Source organism: Furipterus horrens, unplaced genomic scaffold (genome assembly GCF_987537825.1).
Source record: "Furipterus horrens unplaced genomic scaffold, mFurHor1.1.pri manual_scaffold_10, whole genome shotgun sequence".
Taxonomy (NCBI): domain Eukaryota; kingdom Metazoa; phylum Chordata; class Mammalia; order Chiroptera; family Furipteridae; genus Furipterus; species Furipterus horrens.
This window is the reverse complement of record NW_028327180.1, coordinates 95,880,757-95,900,853: the sequence shown is the minus strand read 5'-3', so window position 1 is coordinate 95,900,853 and position 20,097 is coordinate 95,880,757. Positions and strand designations below refer to the sequence as shown.

Below are 20,097 nucleotides of genomic sequence, written 5' to 3'. Positions count from 1 at the left end.
CTCGCGCATGGAGGCTTGGAGCAGGGCGTCCGTGCGCTGGGGCCCCGCCCTCCTCTCCAGGCCGGACATCTGTGCTCCCTTCCTCCAGAGGCCAGAGGTCCCAGTGGTCAGCGGGGGCGAGTGGCGGTGGTAATGGATCATTCCTTTGCAAAGAGGGAGGAATCGCTTCCGTTTAACTTGGGTCTGAACTTATCTCTGGGAAATGCCTTGCCGGTGGGATCTGAGGTGCGTTGATCCACAGGACACTGCCAGTGAGCACAGAGGGGTGTGGGTTTGGACCAAACATTTCAACATCACCACCTTGCTGGCTCCAGCGGTCAGTCCTGCCTGCTGCCTGCCGCCTGCCGCTGCCCGTCAGGGAGCCCCGGGCCTGGAGGCCTCTGATTTTGTGGGGGAAAGAAAGAAGCACCGTGAGTGTTGCTTTGCCTTCCGGAATGGTCCACGGTATAACGCGCAGGGAAGAGCTGGCGATGCCTCTGTGCGCCGGTTCAGTGTGAGAGTCCGGAGGCTCAGGAGCTGGAGATGCGCCGTGAGGGTGACTGTGACTCACGTGTTGCGGGTGTTGGGCAGGGGCCAGTGATCGACAGCGAACAGCTCTGTGATTTGAACCCAGAAGTCCCACAGGCGTTGACCGTGGCGCATTAAGGGAGGAGTGGGTTGCCCAGCACTCGCCTTCCCGAGGCAGAGCAGCGCCGGGTCTGGCTGCTCAGCAGTCAGGCGGTGAGGTTTACAGCCTTGCTGGGAAGACTCTAACGTTACTGGGGACGTGCCAAAGTGGTGGCCACCATTCTCATTCGCCATGGCTGTGTTTAATACCGACTTATGCAGTCAAACAACGCATGTAGTTTCCGGGATAAATTGGGAAATACGAAACACATGTCGGCGTATGCACTTAAGAATGAGTTCTGAATTAGGACTCTATATCTCTCTCCATATCTATCCTTATACATGTAGCGAAACTATGTCCATAAGTTATTTTAAAGGGCACTTGGTTGGAAGAAGAGCGGGCAAGCTTTGGCCGGCGTATGTCATTGGTACAGTGACCTCTCTTGCCTTCTCTAGGCCATACCAGTACTTGGTCAAGGCCTCCTCTTGATGTGTATTCCGTTCCTCTTGCTCAGGCCTCCTGGCTGACTTGCCAGATGTGGGGAAGATTATGGCTCTTTTTCTGCCCTTCCACTCTGAACCCACCTTGATGGGCGTGAGAGTGGACAGAGGGCAGGGAGTGTCCACCAGGGCTGCGTGAGCAATACCGCGTGGGCACACAGCGAAGTCACGCTGATTTTGAATTTCCTCTCCTCTGTATAGTTTGTTCCTGAAGTGTTCACCTAACGGCTGTCTCTTCAACCAGCACTGCCTTGTGCCTTCTCAACCCGGTCCTAACTAAACAGCTCAGACTATCTGCCACTCCTCTGTCATTCGTCCCCACTTTCTAGGGACACAGAAGGTACCTGGGGCTGGGGCTGCTGGGAGGTTTTGAGTGAGTGGCGTGGGAGTAGAGTGTCCCAGTCCCTGCAGATCGGTGGGGTGGTTCTTGCCCACGGAAGCTGTGATCTCGAAGCCGCTCGCTGTGCCGTCAGGTGATGCCCGTTTTGTGCGGGGCAGGTCATGAGCCAGGCAGAGGGGGCATTCTAGGTAACAGGAAGCTGTCTCCGAGCTGCTGGGGCCAGACCCAGGCAGGCAGCATGGGGTGTGGGAAAGTCCAGGATACGGTCCTATCTGCCACTTTCGAACTGAAGGAGGTGGGGAGGGTCACCTGCCCTTCTGGGCCTGAATATGCTCATCGGGAAAAGGGAGCCGCCCCTCCTGCCTTCTCCCTACTTCACCGGGGGCCGTGTCTGCGGAGATAATGGTGTGCGCATGTGTCCTAGGGTTTCAAGTGCTGCGCGAATGTAATCACCGAGATAGCTATTGTTACTCCCACAATCTGCATCTTCCCAACCGCAGTTCCTGAACTCTTCTCTCTGGGAGCAATGAAGAAACCAGGAGTTGCTATAAACACTGACATAAATTACACTGAGCTTTTTCTTCAAGCCAGAGGCTGACCCAGGAAGGCAGGGACAATGTCTGACTCATTTTTGCATCCGCCCCCGCTGCAGATCCCCGGCTGGGCACGGCGCGTGGCCTGCATGGGCACCTGTAGACGGGTGGACGAACAGAGGGGTGATACGAACCTGAGGGTATGAGCAGTGCTCTCAGGGAGCTGTGGCTCTTTAATCCCCCACTCGTTCATTGACTCACTCACTCATTCACTCAGTAAGCTTTCCCAGTGCTTGTTCCAGCCTGGCGTCTGCCCTGGACACTGACTGCAGACGTGAAGGACGCCCCGTTCTCTGTGTGCCCCATCATGACACATTCTGAACGGCAGCCAAAAAAGCTAAGAGCGAAATAAAAAAATTTTTTTTATTGAACCAGCTATAGTAACTTAGGTTTGGACTATAATCAACAATCTCTTTTTCTCTCTGGGCTTGATCTTTGATTTTTCTTAATAGCCCTATTGTGTCTTTGTCTTATTTCATCTACCACTCCAGGGCCTTTTTGAAAGTAAGCAGGGTACAAATTAGAAATCAATAATTGTGCAGTCGTGAGTGTGTATACATATGCCACCGGCTCTGTTTTAAAAGATCACTGCATCTCAGTAGACACAGCAAGCTATTTTCCAGGGAAAGCTGAATGTAGAGACTGTGCCGCTGTTCACTCCTTAGTGTGCGTGTGGGGTATGCAGTGATTCCAGACACACCCTTTCTTATTAGATCTATAGATAAAAACTGCTCAGTACTCAATGTTTATGCAAAAAAAAAAAAAACCTTTTGGAAAGGCTACAGACATGTAATTAGACAGACAGGTTTTGAGTGGTGTTGATGGGAAAGAGAAATAATATTTATTGAGAACGTTTGCTACTTTAGTAGTAATACTAACCTGTAAGTCACAGAAATGCGACTAAAGTTCGTCTAACCCTCCGAGGAAATACATTACTCTATGTGCCTGAGGAGTTTAGTGGTAGTTGTGGACGGCTTTAGGAACAACGGGACGCTTGTTGGTGTCACTGGGACTTCAGCTCCCTTCCTCCATCCCTTGGAACAGCAGACAGGGCGGTCAAAAGCAGACAACCCCGAGGGAGCTCACAGAGCACCCCAGTGAGAGGGTGCCCAGGGGAGCGGACCTGCGGAAGGGAACCGAGCACAGGTTACGTCGAGGGCCGCACGTCCATGTCGGAGCCCATCGCTGTTGCAGTCCGTCGCTGTCCTGTGAATGATGAAGCCAGGGGCATGTGTTCATCCCACTTGTGTACAGGGCCTGGGAGCGGGTGTCTTGAAGGAAAGAATACTAATGTTATCCAAAGACGGGGAGGGACGCACACTTGAAAGCAGCAGATGTCTGCAGGTTTACCAAACCCCTACTCTGTGTGTTATGTGAGTGCCTTGGCACCTCACGGCAGCGCTTCGAGATAATAATTATAACTAACACATTGGGGGCCAGGTGCTGTTCTGATCTCGATAAGTACTATTACTCTTCTGTAGATGCGAAACTTGGGCTCAGAGACGTTAAAGAGCTTGCCCGGTGTCATACAGCTACTTAGGGATGGAACCAGGACTCAGATCTGGGTAACCCGGCACCTGGTTCCGTGCTCTTCTCTACTACAGTCAACTCCCGGCCTCAGCGCTCCCGTTTCATTATGAGAAAAATAGAGCTCAGAGTTGAAATGACTCGCCCATATAGCCCAGACTTCTAAGAAGCAGCATCAATGCTGAGATTTACCCTTCACACCAGTCCTGCGAAGAGAATCATTATTAGATCTACTTCCAAAGCTCAGAAGGGTTATCTAACTCACCCATGGTGGCATAACCAGAGACCATGGAGCAGGGACGCGCATGCTTGCCCGTGTCACTGCAAAGCCCTTTAGCTTTCCGCCGTGCCACTCTGCCATGCTATCGAGGAGAGCTCAAGTTAGGCTAAAAAGGGTTGATAATGGACCTGTCGTGAGTCCAGGTGCTTCCGCGGGGCCTTGGCTGGTTACTCCCACATCCTCAGAGCCGGCACCATCTGATGCATTGATTGGTGTGTGTCTGTCCTCTTACTCTCTTCTCCGGCACATTGAACACAAGCCATAGAATGAATGCTAGAGCGTGGCAGTGCCCCGAGATTTAGGTAATGTCGCTGTGGTCTGTAAAACATTCAGCAAGGTCTCGGTCATGCTGTGGGCACTCACTTGCCCCCTCCCATCCTGATGTAGCTCATAATGTTCTCAGGTGTGGGGACCGTGCTTTTGTTATTTCCAGGTTCCCTATGGGCTCCCGACCCTGAGCTGAGCATAAGAGATCACAGGGAAGTGAAAGGGTTAAGGGGCTGCCATTGATGAGCTGTGAGACTGGGCAAGATACTTAACCTCTCTGGGTCTCAGGTCCTTCATCAATGAAAGAGACAATGAGAGAACCGACTTCTCTATGCTGTTGTGCAAATAAATGGAAGGAACCGACAGATCATCTTTACCACATCATGTAGCACATGGCAGGTGCCCACTGAAAGACGGCTGTGGTTAACTGCCTAGAGGAGCGGTGCATGTGCTGGGCCTTTGGTATAAACACCTGTGGTATAAACGTGTCAGCCCCCGGCAAAGAACTGAAGTTCCGAAACAGGGGAGGGCTGAGGGAAGCACTTGGAGTGGGAAGACCCTGGTCCTCATGATGGCTCTGCCACCCACAGCTGTGTGGCCTTAAGCATGTTATTTTGCCTCTCTGGTCCTCCCTTGTCTCATCTAGAGAGGACAGGCTGGAACATGGTTTCGTACATGGTCTCTAGGTTACTAGTTTTTTGTGCGTCCCTGTCCAGCTTTCTCTCACTTACACATGAAAGAGGGAGTGAGGATGTCTGCTTATTTGGAGGTTAGGCAGTTAACACGCTGTGTACCGGGGAATTTAAATGCCTTTTAGAAATGAGGAGAATTCTCGCCACCCGTACACAATGTGTTAACGTGGCTAGAAATTCTTTAGAAGGAGCAGAAGGCAAGGTGAAAACAGTGATTAAAATCCCCGTGAATCTCACTGGATTAGGGGGCTTGGAAGGGGATGAGGGACACAGTGGCTCACAACTGTTTAAGAGTTTGCCTCCGCCAGCCTGAGCGGATCACTGGGGTCCTTGTGGCGCGTGTCTCCTGGATTCAGGTCCAAAGAGTCTGTTAAATGCTTGGCAGTGGCTGAAAACCTGAGACTGAGTGGGCAGCTGTGCTAGCCGTGGGACGGACACCTCCAATTATTCTCTATTCAGCCCTGCGAGGTATTTGACAGCTTTTTTACAATGCCACCGGGGTTAAGCCTGCTGTCGCTCACTTGGGTCAGCGGAGTTGCAGAGACTTGGGCAGTTAATCCCCGGGCAGCTGAAATCAATATGAAATGTGGCCAGCCAACTTAGCCTCAGTCACCGGGGCCCTTATCACGCGGGGCGACGCCTCTCCTGACTCCGTAGAGGCTGGGAGACCGCGGTTTCCAGGGAACCTGCTTCTAGCAAGCGAGCCTTCCTCTGAACTCTCGTTTCTGCTCACCTGTACGTCTCTCTGCATTGACTCTTTTCTGCTCTTATCCCAGCCCTGTGTGTACATGTCCTATATCCCCAACCAAATAGGGAGCTGCGTTCCACAAAGTGAGCTCATTTTCTTTGAGGCGGCCCACTATCAGAGCAAAGAACGGGGACTTGGGAACCGTGGAGACGTGGCTTTAAGTCCTTCTCTCTTGTGATCCTGGGCAATGACCTCAGCTTTCTCAGTCTCCAGCTGGTTAGCTGTATAATAGCAAGAGTCATCGTAGTTCCTGCCATAGTTCGCTCGGGCTGCCGTAACAGAGCTCCTCAGACTGCGTGGCTTAAACAACACAAGGTTGTTTTTCCCCCGTCTGGAGCCTGCACGGTGACGATCGAGGTGCCGGCAGTGTCGGTTTCCTGAGGCCTTTCTCCCTCCTGGCCTTGCTCTTGTGTATACTCCCATACTCAGTCTCAGGGGCAGGAGGCTGGACACTGTACTATTCCCACTTTAGAGGCCCATAAACAATCATCCTAGAGACCCAGACAGCCCTCCCGAGGATACAGAGCCGGTGACTGGCAGAATGAGGATTCAGACCCAGGCTTGCCGCCCCCCGGAGCCCGCGTTTCTCAGCGCAGTTTTCACACTGCCGTTGTGAGAAGGGAGGAAAATAGAAGCTCCGTCCGTGCTGGTTCCTTCCTCCCTGAAGCTGTGGATGAGCCCAGCGGCGGGGTGACTGGAGCCCCGCGCCTGTCGGCAGCGCCGTCCGCTGCAGCTCATAGACTCCTCTGCGGCCCCTGAGTCTTCCCGTCCTGCACTGAACTTTAAAACATAAGCATATGCAACGCGCGTCTCCATAAAGCTCTGCATCGATGTGAAACGGTGCTATAAAAGCGGGAAACCAGCGGAGAGAACAAAAACCATGCCCCTCGGTTTTCCAGCAGAGCTGTTATCTGATGTGGGGAAAGGATAATAGGATGATGGGAACAGCAACCCCTCATGGGGCCGGGGGCTCCCAAGGCTGCCTGCCTGCCTGCCTGCCGCCCGCTGGGCTGGCCCAGCCGTCAGGGGGGTGGACGGTGAGACCAGCCTCACCATTGCAGACATGGGGTCACTTTTTCCAGGGGCACAGCCACCTAAAGCTCATGGAAAATGTCCCTGCAAACTGGAGCTCCGTTTCCTCTGCCGCCTCCATTCCCCAGTCCCTGACCCTGCGGGGAGGCCGGACTTCGGCTTGCTGCTCAGCATGCGTCTCCAATTGCAAGATTCTTCATGTGCTGGGAGACAGGTGTAGCTTGAACCTGCGTGTGGGCAGGGCACGGACTACAGTGGGGGCCGTGTCACTCCGGGGGTGTCCTGTTTTGTGCGAGTTGCACCCTCTCTTCAGTGCCTTAAACTGGAGCCAGGATAGAAGGCGGGGGAGGTTTCTTTTCTCTTCTTCATTTAAGGTTGACCCAGCTGAGCATAGAAGCCTGTCCGCTTGTCCATAGAGTGCTTATAAGATTAATACCTTGACACATCTTGTACACTCATACTATAGAATTTCAGGGCTAGGAATAGAAGTCCTCTAGGCCAGCATTTCTCAAACTTTACTGTGCAGCTGACTAGCTAGCACCTTGTTAAAATGCACATTCTGGGTCTGGAGTTCTGGGTGGGGCCGACAGGTCTGACTTTCTGACATATTTCCAGGTGATACGCACTTTGCAGAGCAAGGATCTAGGCTACTGTGCTTCTCAAACTTAGCATATAGAAAACAAAAATACCCTTGAGGTCCTGGTTAAAATGCTGTTTCTCAGGCCATGTGCCCCAGAATTCTAGTTCAGTAGATCCGGGATACACCTGGGGTTTGACTTTGTAAATAGGTACCCAGGGTGACTTTGGTGTATGTCAGCCATGGGGCGTATTTTGAGAAACACTCATCTAGTACAGTCCCTGTTATTTTATATATTTCGGAGCAGGGAGGGAATCAAACATCTCTTGAGCACCTACTGTGTGCTAGGCACCTGATGCATATAGCATCTTCTTTGGTCTTCCTATAGGTAGGTATTTTTATGCCTGATAAAAGTGAGACTTGAGGAATTTAACTCCCTAGGAACAAACCCAGGTCTTTATAAACCCCAATTTTATGTGTGTGTGTTTTTTCTACTTAATCACGTGCCTCCTTTGAAATAAAGAGAGAAAAGAAAAACAAATTTTCAAGGTCCAGTATTTATACTTTTATACTCATATGAGCGTATATGAGTACATGCACCTATCTGAGATCTAGGCTATTAAGACCTGAAACATTAAAAGAGAAAAATTTATAGACTTAAATGCATGTTTGCAAGTAGACCTCTCTAAATTCCCTACAACTTATCAAAGACAGAGTTGGGTTTTACATTTTTAAATTCTTTAGCCCTTTGGGCCAACAGAACAATTTTCTAAAGTGATCCGGCAATAGTTGAACTGAGAACCTTCTGCCAGCTTGGAAAGTTTTATTTTATTTTATTTTTTTTTAAGAAAGAAAGAAAACCAAGCTGTGACTTTACAATGCTTTGGAATTACAGAATGTGCTTGTAATTTTTACAATTCTGCACAGACTTCTTTGCCACATCTGGTTGATATTACTGGCAGGGATATATGAGGGAATAAACCATGGGCTGGAATGTGAAACATCCCACAAAATGAGTTTCTTATAGGTTGCTGCATAAAACATTTTGAGTCTCCCTCTCTTTGGAAGGGTGGCTTAAGTGATTTCATGGGTTTAGGTTTGTGTTTTGGTTTTTTGTTTTTGGTTCGAAGGTAAGGGTGTTTGCTGCTCTACTTGGTGGGGGTTCTATGATAATTTTCTGAAGATGTATACAAAGGGTTAGCCCTTCCAGAGTCATGCCGAGGATCAGGGTGAGACAAGCCATCCTTGAAGGAAGTCAGGCCAACCTTTGTTGAAAAACACTGGGGACTGGTGATCATGGTGAAACATCAGGGCCAACTGAATTGCTGCAGAAAAAGAAAGAATTCAGGGGGAAAGGTTGGATGTGTAAAGGCTTCAGAAAACCTCCTGAATCTTAGCTTGGGTGGCTCATTAAACCGCTGACAGCAAGATGACTTCTCCTCCTCACACATACCGCTGAAAGCCTACGCGCATCTGGGCGTCCTCTGCACTGTCTACAAAACAAGAAGTTGGTAAAATGGAAAAATAAAACAAACGCCCAGCTGATGGCTGGAATCAGTCAATTCCCTGTTGGGGGCATTCTTACCCAATTTCCAGGGAGAGAACTGTGTGACCAGGGACAACTAAAACATTCACTGGACCCCTACTCTGCGTGTACGTGTGCATATGCGTGTGCACACACACGCGTGCATTGCGGCAACGTGCTGGTGGTTAGGATGCTGAGTACAGAATGCAGACATGTCTAACCCGAGCCCCGAGGGTGTGAGCATGGGCTCCTTGCCACCTGGCTGCTCCTCGGCCTTCCTTGGCCGGGACCCACCTGCAGAGTTGGAACATCTCTGCACAGCACCATGTGCTGCTCTCAGCACCCCGCGGCACGTGGTAGAGTTGGCCGGCCTCGGCAGGGCTGCGTGGCCATGACTGAGGGCGCTCAAATAAACACTGTGCTCTCTAGTGGCAACATAACCCTTTGTTGAGGATGCTGGTCGTCCCCAACAAACGGTTTTCGCTGAGTTCCAGGTATCGACTTCACCCGCACCCCGGGGTGCTCTTTCTCTTTATCTGGAGTTAAAGACTGTCCAGAGATTTGAAAATGTCCAGGAAATATCACATTGTATATAGAAAAGCCTCAGCCTTTTGAGGTGGGCAGTCCCTGAACACATATTCTTCAATTGCCTAAATGATGCAAATGTAACCACATCTAATAATCTTGAAATATTTGTTCTTGAATCACATTCAGCATCAACAGAAATGTTTCTAAAAGAGCCTAATCATCTCTCATTTTCAATGAACATTTGGGACTCTCTTGAGAGGACAAATAGCGTTTTAATTTGCTGCCCCAAATTCTAGCGTAATTTCAAATCACACTCACACGCACCCACACACACACACACAAAGTCTGTAACTTCGGCTTTCTTCTGGCTTTCCTATGGGCTCAGTACCCTGGATGTTGAACATTAATTTCCATTTGTAAGGTTTGCAGTCCATTTACAAAGTCCTGGAGATTGAAGCTTGTAATGAAAGTGTTGACATAGTATTAACAACAGCAAAACTGTGATAACATGGTTCTGTCCAAACCAAATAGAAGTGGAGGAGTTTAAGTAAATTTCACGCTCCTTGCCTGAATGTGCTGTGCTGGACCTGAGTTTCTGATTCATGGTTTAGAATAATATTTTAATGTTTTATTCATGATGTTTCTTTCTTCCCATCATTCTTTCCCTAATTCTGCTCACCCTACTTAGGGTGATGAAGCCTGCTTGGAAGTCGGGCCTTGTCTTGATCAGCGCTGCCTGGTGCGCAGCCAAAAACGCTCCCTGCGGTTGGCCAAGTGGCCTATTCCGCTGCTGAACGGACGGTTTGGCCTCTCGTTGGCGTGTCTAGAGCTCTGAACTCAAATTTTTTGTCAGTGAGTCAGCTTTTGATTGAAATATACATAGAATCAGGCCAACATTTCTCCTCGTGAAGGTAGCATCTTGACTTCTGAAGGTCAGAATGCTGTGTCTAAGGGAGAAAACTGCATTTCTAAGAGGGTGAAAGGGTAACCAAGGACTGATACCCTCCCTCTCTGTTTCATTTAATTTGGGATTCAGGAAACTATAAGCTGTGCATCATGATGCTCAGAGAGCTAAATTTAATAATTAAAAAAAAAAATGGAAATCAGTGCTAATAACATAGAAAGAAATGCTGTACCCTTGATTTTATTAACATCACAGCCATAACCGTGTCCTTTCTGTGTCTCTACATCACCTTCTCTCCTCCTTTTTTTTAAAGCACATGCACATAACATATCTCACACATACATGTAACGCCTTCTCTCCATAGGAGAATCCCATGCACGTCAGTGAAGACCCCCTCTAGGCTGCCGAGTCAAAGCATAGATGTAGTTTCACTTTAGTGCAAGGTACTGACTTTTAAATTAGCTCAAATTATTGAACAACAGCGTGAGGAGATGTCGGGGGTCAGCTAGGGGGTGGGAGTGGTGCAGGGGGGAGACACGGGGGGGTGGGGCACGCTTTGTCTCCTTGGCTCATAATTGGTGTTTTTGGTGCGCGTAGACGGTAGCATCAGGTCTGTGTCAGAGACAGCAAATTATCATTGTGAATGTTTTTGAGTTCCCCGAGAGAGCTTCTCTTGGCCCTGGAAGAGATGCACAGGGTCCGTCAGGCTTCTCCCCGAGACCTTCCGGGACTTTTATTCTATTTCACAACACAGAGCATATCATTGTCAACCACCACTGCCCAGGGGCTCAGCCATTGAACAGAAATATCTTAGGACTCATTCTTAAGGCTTCCATCGCTAATGGTGTTCTTTGCAGAGTCTCGTCCCCCGTGCCCAGCACTGCCCTTATTTAAATGAGGATGAAGGATGGGAGTTCATTAGGCCTAATGAGGCTGGAAGGCAGCAGGTATAGTGGAGGTGCCCAGGGGGCACTCCACTCACCAGTTCCTCTGCAAGCGGGCAGTCCCCATGTGGAGTCACGCAGGAGCGCTGAGGACAATGGGCAGAATTTCTCGGCTCTCCCTCCACCAAGCATTGCCAGTTTGTCTGCCACCCTCTGCCTCTGCCTCCGCCACCATCCTCTCTTGATTAGATGACGCCAGGACCCCCTCACTGAGTCGTCCTGCTTCTACTCGTATTCCCTCTTCATCATCCATCCAATAGCCGCCATGATCGTTTTAAGACAGATCAGATCTCCTCATGCCCCCATTTCAACCCCACTGTCCTAAGAATAAACTCAAACTCCCACATTACACAGTCTGGCCCCTGTCCCTCTTCCTGGTGCTGTCTGAGGCCACTCTTCCCACATCCGCCGATGGCAGCCTCATGGGCCTTCTTCCTGTTACTCCAGCATTCCCATCTCTTTCTCAGCTCAGGGCGTTGGTCTTGCTGCTTTTTCTACCTGGACACGATGACCCCACATGTTGGCATAGCCAGGTCCCTCTTAAAATTCAGGTCCCGGCTGAAACATCACCCGCTCAGAGGTCTTTCCTGACCTTCCTGTGTATAGCAGCACCCCTTCCTTGTCCATCACTGTCTCTCACGGGACCCTGTTTTATTTTCTTTATAGCACTTACCACTTCCTGAAATTCTTTCGCTCATTTATTTGTTTACTTGTTTATTTTCTGCTCTCTCATCCCCCAGTAGAATGCAAGCTTCTGGAGAGGAGGGGTTTTTGTCTGTCTTTCTGACTCTATGATTGCCTACTCCTGCATCTCACACGTAGTGGGCATTCAATAAATACTTTGTAAATGAGCGAATAAGAGAAGGAACTCGATCTCTCCAAAATCCGCTTTTTCCTTTCAATATATGGTCAAAGGTACCTTCTGTTCCAAACAAGAGCTCAGTCCTCATTGCCCTGGAAAAGCCCCAAATGACTCTTTAATAGCATATGTGCACACACATGCATACACACAAACGCACACCCACACACGAATGCATGTGCGCACTCAACAGGTACACACACAGGAGTGAGGATAAAACTAACACACTGGGTTTTATCCTCCAGTTCCTGGCCTCTCTTCATGTCACGCTTTGCAGGACAAGTGACGTGGGTTTACAGTGCAGAGGGGCCCTGCTCTGGGGGTCTGAGTGGGCCCTGGTGCGACAAGCCACGCACGCACACACACACACACGGTGGGCCATGCAGCAGAGGTGAGCTGACTTCCGGAGCCATGGGCTGTGAGTTCATGCTCCCACCAACGAGAGAGAGGCAGCCCGTGCCAGGACCCTGTGAATGGGGCTGTGAGCCAGGGCCCAGGACTGAGAGCTGGGTAGGGAATGTGGCCTCTGGATACTTATTTCAAAGACCTGGGTATAATATCCCATGGTACAATGAAATGAAAAGATAAACTCTGTTTCCTTTATCCCCAGGCCTCAGTGATTTTTTTTTTTTTTTTAACTTCTAATGGGCATTGAAAGAGATTTTCTAACTCAAAAAAAAAAAAAAAGAAGAAGAAGAAGAAGACTTGTGGGGACTCAAAAATCAAACCTCAGTCTGAAAAAAGTAAAAAGAGACTATATTACACTAATTTACTAAACATCAACCTAACCCTCCAAATTATTTTTTTCTTGATCTGAGAGCTAAACCAGAGGTGGTTTGAAAGACATCTGGTAAAGGAGTCCAAGCCTGCAGTGAACCATGTCTTCTAAAATAATTGAACCAGAACCACACTGGAACATCAAAATATTAATGTTTTCTAAACTAACTCTCAGTCTCTGGCTGGTGTGCTTGCAACACCGAACTGTATTTGTTTGCCTTCTCTCTGACGCAGCCCCCTGCCCGGTGCTCTCTTCTCCTTTCTGCCGCCCCACCCTCATCCTGAAGTGGGCCCGTCAGCCCGCCCCCTGGGAGTGCAGGCCTGTGAGATCCTCCATGGCTCCCTGGGTGATGGGAGACCTGCTGTCCTGGCAGCAGTCCTCGCCTCTAATCCCCTGCCCTGAGGGAAGGAGGATGTGTCTTTTCAGTGATGAATGGGGCAAAGGAGAGATAAGAGGGAAAGACTGGAAGAAAACCTGGAATGAAGAAGAGAGGGAGGGCGGGAGGAAGAACAACAGCAGAAGTAAATGTGGAGCAGGGTGGTAAAGACAGAGAAACCCTGAGAGGAAAGGAAAGAAAGACAGTAGGCTTCCTTGGGGAAAAATACATCTTAGGTGTGTGTTTGTCTTTTTCTGATTGCTCTTGGAGGAGATGGAAGACTCTCTGATCACATGTGTGCCTGTCCATTTGGGGCCAAGCTCTGTGTGAGCTTTTGTCTGTGCAACAATCCCTCAGGAGGCAAGAAGCCTCATGTTCATAGATTGCCAGAGGGGAATGGTACCTTCTGGAACTGCTAGATCAATGCCTTTATTTTGTAGTTAACAGAAACTGAGGCACAGGGCAGTGGGGAACTCACAAACCCCAGCCGTTGGCTTCCGGGTCTGGTGCTGTGAGCAAAGCCCAGATTCCTTTTTACCTTGGCCGTGATTTTTCATTAAGTGACAGGCAAGAGAAACCGTGGAATAAGGATTATTGGCTTACAAGGGATTAAGGATTGATGTTTCCAGGGGTCAGGCTGGCTGGGTAGCAATTTATCTTTTAAGAAAAAAGGATTTGCTTTTGAACGAGGTAATACTGGTTATAAATTTGCTCATCCAAGTAAGGATGAGCAGTTTTTTACCTGTGAAAGGGTTGTCGGAGTTTCTATGGAAGCATGATGTGGTTATTGTCATAATGTCGTGAAGAGGGGCATGGGAAGGGCAAACCTCACGTGAGAGCCATTCCTAAAAAGGAACCAACAAAACAGGCCACCAGGAAGGAGGAGGAGGGGCCGGACCCCTGAGGCCTCCATGCTGGTATTGGCCAACCGAGGGGCCCCCGACGGGAAGAGAAGACAAGTCTTCCTGGAGCAACCGGTCAGGCAGAGGCGGCTTCTCCGAGCTTGCAGCCCTCCAAGGGACAGGCCCTGGTGCCTCTGAATTTCCTGCCACCCTCTGGGCATTTCCAAAGTTACAAAACTGAAGTCATCTTGACACCACCAGCAGTAGCAGCGGCAGCGGCAGCAGCTTCCTTCCCGTGCCAGCTAGTTACTTCTCTGAAGGCACATCCTTTATAAGGAGCCTATGCGTTTAAGAGAAAAGACCCAGCCTCTGCCTTAGAACCCAGCAGACGCTCGGAACTGACCAGGTTTTCCTAGGGCTGGGGACTGCCCCCCTGCTTACCTGTCACCTATAACCCATTTACCTGTAGCTAAATAGCCAGACTTCAGTGTGGAGTCCCAAATTGCTATGCTAATGATGGCAGCCCTGCCCGCCCCAGAAGCGCGTTGTTCCCAGCTCAGCATGAGGGACTCCGGTAATATCTTCTTCCAATGATATAATTTGATTCCGCCATGGGAGGCTGCTCTGGTCCTAGCTCGCTTAGCACTAAATCTCTCGCTAGATGCTCTCATTACTTAATCTTTTCAGGCCCCAGACCAGCCTGGCCTCTTATTTATTTATCTGGGGTCCTGTTTACTTCCCTGTCGTAAGTTACTTCTGGCTCCTAGCCCTCTGATGGCTGCGGTGATAGACTAATAGCTCGGAGCTACTGCATTTGCGTTGTGTGATGAGGTAAATAATATGCTTAACTTATGGGAGAGACGTGCGCCCTCCATTGATTTCAGTGGGGGAACTATTACTCAGGGGAAAGGGCCGAATCATTTACCTAATGGCTGCTGGTGGAAGCTGGTGTAATTATGGACAGAATTATGTGAAACAAATTGCCACACCCATCCATCATCTAAACCTTCGGTTTCTCTAAGGCAGGGCGGAATTTTGGCGCTGGCATGGACTCCCTCTCTCTAACGGGTGGGTTTCTGAGAGGGTGCTGACAGAACGACGTTGGCTTTCTGGTTCGCTTGGCAAGGGGGATGCTCTTCCCCAGCTGCAAACTCTCTGAGCATCTGAGGCCAGGGCGGCAGACTCCACACAGGCTGTAAGCCTGTCCAGCCCACTGCCGCCGGCTGTCGTAAATAAAGTTTTATTGGAACACAGCCACACCCACTCATTCACTGACATCTTCTCTGCAGCCCTGTCTGTGCCCCGGTGGCCGACTTGCAGAGTGGTGACAGAGACCGCACGGCCCCCAAAGCAAAACGCATTTACTACATGGCCTTTTATATAAAAAAAGCTTGCCAATCCTTGCTCTGCCGGAAGAAGAACCTTCAAACACGTGTCTGATGTAGAGATGGAGAGGTTACTTTGATCACCGCCCTTAGCTTTCTTCTTTCAGACAGTTCAGTCCCATGGCAAGGAAATTCTAAGGGAGCGGGGGTGGTAGCACTCTGCGCCTAGTCGTGTGGCTTCTCCCATCAGCCCTGTGGCTTAGTGCATGTCCTGAGCCCAGGGGACAGAAAAGAAAACTGAGACTCTGAAAGGCGAGGCGCTTTGCCCCAGGCCATTCAGTGAGGAAGTGCAGGACTGGGACGCATCCCGTGCGTGTTGGCTCTAAATTCTGTCTTCTTTCGGCTAAGCCCCTCTGCCTCCCAAGAAGAGGAAGGGAGCGCGCACTGGCAGTGGGGGACGATTTACCCAGGCCCGCCTCTCCCTGCAGAAGGGCTGCGGAAAGGGGGCATGCGCGCAGCCCAGCGCCGGGAGACACAAAGGCTCGAGAAGTGCGGGGACCTTGTTTTCTTTGACCCGCACCCCTGGTGCGGTGGGTGGCGGAGCTCCCCCAAGTGCTTTATCCTGTTGGGAAACAACAGTTGTTTGTCAGGCGGCGAGAGGAAACCAGAGACGAGGCCGTGCGTGATAAAAAGCTTATTTCAGGGCCTTCGCTGCCTGAGCGATGCGGAGCGCCAGGGAGAGCGCGGTCCCTGCGGCTTCTTTGGGGGGGAGGAGGGTGGCACCAGCTCTGCTGCAGCCAGAGTGGAAGGACAGTCTCGGGAGCAGTTCCCCGGGCTTTGGGGCAGCCTGGAGCCGACTCGGATGCCGGAACATCCGCAGTGGGAGCGGGGAAGGCGGTGTGCCCACAGGCCGGCTCATGTCGCCACGGTGCCCGCTGCAGCGGTAGAAACCTCAGAACCAAAAGCGCTTCTTGCGAAATTGCCTTCGGGCTCTGAACCTGGGACGACAAGGGGGCCTGTTGGAAACAGCAGTGCGCACGGCAGCGATGTCGCACCAGCCACCGTTCTGAGCGCCAGGCCTTGTTCTAAACCTGTAATCTTCCTCATGTAGTCTTCATCGTCCTGCGAGGTGGGTGCAACTTCCGTTTGATTGGCGAGGAAAAGAAGCTCAGAGGTGATAACTCATTTGTTCAAGCTAATGTGTAAGTGGTGGAGCTGAGAACCCAGCCTGCCTGATACCTTAACCATTGCCCGTATTAGGGGTGGGAGGTTGGGGGGTGGGGGAAACTGCAAACACAGGGTCAAACTACTGTAGACCCGCTCTGCCACATGGGCAGGTGCTCTCTGATCTCCTCTGATAGGGGCACTAATTCTAGTAGGAGGGTGCCCCCTGATGACCTCATCTAAACCTAATTATCTTCCAAAAGCTTTACCTCTAAATACCATCACAAGGGAGATTAAGACTTCAAAATCTGAATTTGGGGCCAGGGCGGGGGGGCGGGGGGGTGTGGACACAAAAATTCAGCTCATAATAAATGGGAAGTAGTGCCAGAGAGCAGGTGTTGATTTTTGTGGAACTTATTACTTTAGAGATAGTTGAGACAAATGATATGAACATCAGCTTCAACATCTTAATAGGTGGGCAGTAAAAAAAGAAAAAGAAAAAAATAAAGGTATCCTGGGAAATATGCTAAAGAAGATATGGAAGGGTCCTTGATTGCAGGACTTCTCCGAGCCTTTACCTTGTTAATATGTGTTGTGAGTTTCCAGGAGGTTAAAATACATGCACAGCTAGTTCCTAAACATTTTCTTGTCTGTGGAATCTGTGCTCATAACGTATTTGGTGGGACTTGAGTTTTATTGGACTGGTGCTGACAAAATGTGACGTTATGACTTTTTAAAAGTAGGTTAATTTGTAGATAAAAGAGCCATAAAAAGACCCTGAAAAGAAATATCTGACCTCCCCCACACCAAAAAGGTTGCTTTTCCCATTAAAAAGAATACATATTCATGTTGATCAAAATGGACCAAAGCTTGGTCAGCCCAGGTTGGTGATTCTGAGGCCTCACTTAATGGCCATGTCAGTGTGGCTCTCAAGGGCCTTGTTGTTGGTTCTCATACACTGTCATTCAGACTCTTCCTTCCACTGAGGCCTAGAAGCATTTCAGAGATTTCCAAAACACCCTACCACCCCACCTCTTTCTCTAAGCTTCTCCTGATTGGCCGGAAGAAAGGTGGCTTTTCTGCTCCATGCCTACCATGTCTGAAATCACTGGCTCTCTCCCTTCCTCTGTGGCCCACCACCCACAACTCTTCCCTTTTGCTCCGTCTTTGGGGGATTCTTCTGGCCCCAATGGCAGAGAGTAGCTGTAGGCCCCTGAGGCATTCTGGGTGAGGTGGGCTACAGTCCAGTGGGGACAGACCTTTCCTGCTCTGCCACCCTCTCCCTCAAGAATGTGGTCTGACCCATGTACCTCCTGGGGGGAGACCCCATCATCAGCTGAAATCTTTCTCCTGAGGCTTCAGATCAAGGGAGTGCTACTCCAGCCGCAGGGCCACCGCCACCTCTGGCTTCTTGGTGTCAAACACGTGCACAGAGCACACGAGCACAGAGGGACCCCGCAGCAAGCACTCGGGCTTTCCCTGCTCCTTCCCCCAGCACAACTGTCGATCCTTTGCTATTCTCCTGCCCTCCCCCCTGGGATTCCTGCTTCTCTTCCAGGGCCTGTCCAAGTCTAGAGACAGTGTTGATGGTTCTTACCAGTGAGGGTTCTAAGGTAGAAGATTCTTGCAAACATTAAATGAAGGAATCCTTATAAAGCAGTTAGCATACTGCCTCGTGGTCAGTAAATGTCAGTTTCATGAGTCCTCATGCCTCAGATCCTCCCCATTCAGTGAAGACTTTGTGGCATTCTCGCCCCACATCACCCTCCGAATTCCTCAGCGTGACCATCAGAACCACACGGGTCACACCTCCCGTGATAACTTTTTTTTTACATTGTTCTAATGGACAGCTATTCATCTTTGCTGTTAAGAAATAGGACGCTCCCTCTGTTTCTGCCTTTTCTTCCTGTTGCAATGTTGTCTGCTAGGGCAGGCCATATAGAACACCGGGTTAATTTACTTGTCTGTTTTATTGACTAAGATCAAGGCTTTGAAAAAAAGAAAATCAGCCCTGTTCTTCCTTCTCTTGCAATCGTCCTTTCATTTAAAGAAATAGCAAAATGGCAGTCCCATGGTTGGAATCCTGCCTATAGATACGACGTCTGCCCTGAAAGTGTCCAGCCACGTAACATGAAAAATAGAGACATTTGTTGAAGAAGATACAAGAAACATTGTATACAGATCAGTGACACCTCAGTCCCCTTCAAAAAAGTAGGCATCTTGGGACGTCACACAGTTCTCCCAGTCACCATCAGCAGCCCTGTCATATTTTCCTGAATCTCATCAAAGGTCTGAAATCTCTTTCTTTTCAAAGGTGATTTTAGCTTTGGGAAAAGCCAGAAGTCGCAGGGCGCCAAATCTGGGCTGTAGGGGGGCTGAGCTACCTGGGTGATTTGATGTCTCACCAAAAAACTGCTTGAGATGTGATGCATGAGTAGACGCGTTGTCATGATGAAGCTGCCAATCACCAGGTGCCCATAGCTGTGGCCTCCTGAATGATATGAATAGTTTCTGCAGAAGAACATTCACACTTAAAGCAAAATTTGGTGCAGATCTGTTGCTCTACTCAGTCATTTTGAATACGATGGCCACACAGCACACATGCTCACTCTGCGGCAAATACTGCCCCCATTGACTAGTACAGTGAAGTCTTCATTGTTCACGCATGCGCATTCCAATCCACTCTCACTGGCTGCCGGGTTACATCGATGTCATGCAAACCATTGTTGTTATATTTGCACTTTTTCCAGACAGACCTCGTATATTGTGTTTGGCCTACATAATTTTTAAAAGGTAAGTTGACTATATTTAAAAATTGACTATATATAAAAATCCAGATTTCTTGTTCCTCCTCCCAAATCAGGAGCTCTGACAGCAGCTCTGGGCCCTGATTCCTGAGTAGTAACAGTGCTCAGAGCCAAGTGTGGGGTGACCCTTTGGAGGAGCAAGCTGTCTCCCATCTCTGCCCCACGTAGGCCCTGCACAGACCTTTCCAGAATTCTTGTAGCCATTTACGTTTGAGGACAAGACCTTTATTCCCCAGCAGCATTGCACACAAGAGACGACTGAGGTCCCCAAGGCCAGAGCCACTGTCACCAGTGCTGGTAGAGACCACTGGGGGCTGACCATCAGGCCTCTTTCTCACTCCCCTGGATGAAAAGCATCCCTTAGCAGGGCTCCCTTTTCCTTTCTTGGTCCTTATTTGATGGTTTTCACAGTCTTTTCACCGCTGAGACATCGGCAGGGCAGATGGCGTGATCTCCATCCCATAGAATAGGGACCAGCAACAGCAAGGTCCTCAGATGCTCTTCTTGGGACTCTGAGACCCGGGGGTAGGAGGCATTATGAGCCCTTCAAATGTGAGCGCCTGTGTCACCTGTGGACTCTCACAACACCCCTGCCACCTCCAGTCCAGCGAAGCCAGGTGCCCTCACATGGGTGCCGGCCGGGAAGCACAGAGAGGGTTCCATGTTGTACCCCGGGAAGCCCTTCACCCGTGTTGATGCGTGTTCTCCTGGGAGAGGCGCGCCTGAGCCGCCTGCCTCTCGTGCCAGGTCTCCTGTCCCCGGCTATGTCCCTGCCACCTCCCGCACCCCAGGGCCAACATCAGGCCTCGACGCTCCTCTCCCTGGTGCGACTTTGCAAATAGGGGGTTTAGAGAGACGGGCGGGTCTGTTTCTAATGGAAAC

At 50.0% G+C, this 20,097-nt stretch overlaps 1 protein-coding gene across 1 annotated transcript in view; it reads left to right on the top strand.

Moving 5' to 3' along the window:
- SLIT3 (slit guidance ligand 3) overlaps positions 1–20,097 on the top strand; it is a 519,220-nt gene that overhangs the window by 95,555 nt on the left and 403,568 nt on the right. The window lies entirely within an intron of this gene.